This window comes from Bidens hawaiensis, unplaced genomic scaffold (assembly GCF_021521415.1).
Source record: "Bidens hawaiensis isolate Kalapana, Puna unplaced genomic scaffold, B.hawaiensis_p1.1 tig00005453_1, whole genome shotgun sequence".
In the NCBI taxonomy this organism is placed as follows: domain Eukaryota; kingdom Viridiplantae; phylum Streptophyta; class Magnoliopsida; order Asterales; family Asteraceae; genus Bidens; species Bidens hawaiensis.
Window position 1 is genome coordinate 1257524 of NW_027491347.1, and position 3830 is coordinate 1261353.

The 3830-nt window shown below is 33.2% G+C and overlaps 1 long non-coding RNA gene across 1 annotated transcript; it reads left to right on the forward strand.

Moving 5' to 3' along the window:
• Nucleotides 1-1318: 1318 nt before the first annotated feature.
• LOC143629709 (uncharacterized) lies at nt 1319-2953 on the forward strand. Its single transcript, XR_013153015.1, has 3 exons — nt 1319-1397; nt 2605-2726; nt 2818-2953. It is a non-coding gene; the product is annotated as an uncharacterized LOC143629709 (long non-coding RNA).
• The last annotated feature ends 877 nt before the right edge of the window (nt 2954-3830 follow it).

Here is a 3830-nt window from a genome sequence, read left to right on the forward strand (position 1 = left end):
TAGCCAAAGTTTAGTTTAGATTATTAACCGAAATTAACCTAACCGAACACAACCTTACACTCTCAAAGTAACAAACAACCGTACAAATGCATATACGATTACCATGTCCTACATATATAATTTATTAATTTGTGTATTTTCATGCAATAGGTATGGCAAAAGTATGTAACGTCTCTTCAGTGGTCCTTTTTATTATATTTTGATAAGTTTATATTAATGTACCGAGTACGAATAAATGATCAATTAAGTTATTATATTCTAAATAATAATTTATACAAATGTAAGTTATATGTGGAGAATACCATTTTGAGATTAGTATATGATTCTATGGAATCAAATACTCTTTTACCACTACCTGTTATTGATTTGTGAGTTGGTTCATAATCTTTTGTTGCACTTATGTTTGAGAAGTTTGGTAGTTCATAAATCATACATTAATAATGTTTTTAGTAATTGATTCAGTCTAAAGTTGAATATCTAAGCATTTTTAGCTAGTTATAGATGCTAGTAAAGCGAAAAGACAAGCCTAGCAATAGAGTAGGCGAATATGATGTTCTAGCGTGGGAATAAAGTAATGTGTAACGTTTAATAATGAGTTTATTAATTATTTTTTATAAGTTTATGTGTGATATTATTTTTCCATAGGTTAAAATCCTCAAATACTCCTATACTTACATTAGTTGCCTCCATCAAAACACACGACCTTCTACAAAAAAGCAATTACCTCTATCAAGTAAGCTGGTCTTATATTGATGTTTATTAATAACCTGTAGTTTACTAAAAATTCATATTATTTTGGAATTTCAACTTATATAAGGAATTAATTTATTTTATAGTGATTTAGTTTTGGAATAATAATTAGCTTTGAATTCCCTTTATGTTGGTTTTATCACACGCCTGTAAAAATGCCAAGAATAATTAAAACCAGACAATAAACTTAAATACGCCTATGTGGAAAACACTCTGTAGGTAAAATGAGTTGTATTCGTCACGCCACGCAAATACGAGATGTATAACTAAGCATGTTGTTTTCTTAAAAACCGGGTTTTTGATATGCTTTTTTAAATCGGGTCGGGGAACGAAACTACGAGCTGGTATACAAACCGGGGGTTGGGTCAGGTCCAAACCACTTGGAACCAAAGCAGTGGTTTTGGTGAACTGGGCCGGGTGGTTGGCGGGCCCACACCGGTTGTTTTACTTTACTGTACGCTATAATATGAAATTCAAACTACTAAATACAACCAGGCCCAAATACTTAACATAACTGGGCTCAATATATGTTGTATGACTCTGGGCTTAGTTTAACATGATCTTCTGTTATAAAATGAGCTAGGGTTTCAATTACTCAACTTCTGCAAGTCACCGCCGCCACCGGAATAATCTTGTAATCTCAGCCTGTAAGTTTCAAAACGTGATCTTCTGTTAATTATGTTAAATTAGATTGTATATTGTTCATAATTTGTGATATTATTATATAAATTAGGTTGTTTTTGTAGACATTGGTCTATTTTGTAGGCACTTTAGTTTCATTTTAACTGATTTTACCAAATTCTGTTTAGTTCTAGGGGTGTAAATGAGCCGAGGCCCGAGCCGCTTGTAAGCTACTCGAGATTGGCTTATAGGGGTTTAAACGAGCCGAGCCCCAACTCGACTAGGTTCGAACTCTGATCATTTTGACTCACCAGAGCTTGAGCTCGTCTTGTTTCGAGTTACTAAATTAAATCTTGAGCTCGGCTCATTTGTAGTTATTATTAACTGATATTTATACTTTTGTAGTTATTATTATTGTTATTTTAATATTTTTAGAAAACGTTAAAAGAGCCTAAGCTTGGCTCGAGCTTGGCTATGTAGTGTCTATATAATACAAAGATGTCCAAAAGAGGAAAAACTTAAATATACATAAGGCTCGAAGAGCCTAAACTAGCTTACAGAAAAAGGCTCAAGCTTGGGCTCGAATGCTCGATAACTAAACGAGCTTCATTTGAGGCTTGGGCTCAAGAAAGTTTTGCTAGTTTTGAGCATCTAATTGATCCGAGCTCGAGTAGCTCACGAGCGGATCAGTTCGTTTGCACACGTATCAGCGCGCTATAAATTCGATTTGAGACGGGCTTAAATAAGCTCGAGCACGAGTTTTTATTGAGACTCATTGAATGAACGAGGGCGAGCCCAAGCTTCATATCAAGCTCGATCTGGCTCTCAAGCTTAAACGAGGTTTTTATTTTATTTATGTACATACCAGTTATTAGTATATATAAAATGATGATAAATATAGTCAAGTAATATGCATAATGTTATTATAACTATTATATATGTAAATAATTGTAAGTTAATTAATAACGAATAAATAAGAAGAGCTCGAGCTTGGGCTTGGCTCGTTTAAACTTACACTACTTTGTTCTACAAACAATTGTAAAATAAAATTTGATAAATTTGAACATGAAATAGTTTCGTAGCTACTCAGATGTTTGTTTGTAGCATAATTCAATTATATATGCATGTACAACACAAGTAGACTTTTGCAACTACATTATTATTTGTTTAGAGCTTGAATACTCTTTTGATCTAATGCTGGTTTGTGTCATTGATTACTATTGTGTTTATCAGAACCAAGAAGATGGCTTATGCAGCAATGAAGCCAACAAAGCCTGGGCTTGAGGAGCCCCAAGAACAGATTCACAAGATTAGGATTACTCTTTCATCCAAGAATGTTAAGAATCTTGAGAAAGGTATCTGCTTCTACCTCAATTACTACACATAATAATCGCTTATGCAATGATTCAGTTTCATTATAATTTGTGTTGCTATTATTAACCATAGTGTGTGCTGATTTGGTTCGTGGGGCCAAGGACAAGAAGTTGAGGGTAAAGGGACCGGTTAGAATGCCAATTAAGGTTCTTCATATCACAACCAGGAAATCTCCTTGTGGTGAAGGTATTAATTTTTTATTGTTTTTTAAAACTTTTTGCTAGACTAGAAACTATGATATAATGCAACACACGCATTGGTTTTGCTATGCTCTATAATGGTCTTAAAGTAGGGTTAAACCCTACACCTAGTTTAAGTCGATCACGGCATTGTTTTGAACATTATAACAGACACGCTCAACCTGACAATCTTTTTTTTTGTCACATTTGTCACTAAAATTTATAAATTTTCACCGAAAACACAATTGTTTGTAGCCATTGTCTTTATACTAAAGATCTTGGCTTTCATTTTTTGACATAAAATTCATAATCATTTAAGATTTGACATGAAACACTTTTATAAAAGTTTTATATATTTTGGACTAGATCATGTGAATTGCTTCTATGCTTTGATTCAAGTTTTTGATACTGTCCCTATGGCTTTAACATTATGGGTTTCCAATTTTAATATTTTTTTTCAGCCAAGATTCAAAAAACTCAATTTTGTTTATTTAATTTGTTAAACCCATGTACTTTTACTTTTTTTTACCCTTACTCTTAAAAAATATAAAAAGAAGCGGTCATGAAAGTATATTTTAAGTCCACATTTTATTGTAGATTTTATGTAAACAGGCGTAAAAATGTGAGGTTATAGTGGTTAACAGAAAACGTAAACCCAAGTAAGTTTTTGAACCATGGATGAAAGAGAAAAAGGGTGATGGACTGGCGGGGACCAAATATGTATTTTTTAAACTTAGGGGACGAGAATTAAAACCTGTGTCAGCTCACACGGGCCGTTCGTGTAATTTATTCTAAAACATATTGACCACCGTCTGACTTATTTTGCCAAAAGCCCAAAACATGTTTACGGGTTTCACTTGAACCTGTGTCCTAACCAAAACCCACTAATTGTTTGGTTTTTTGTAA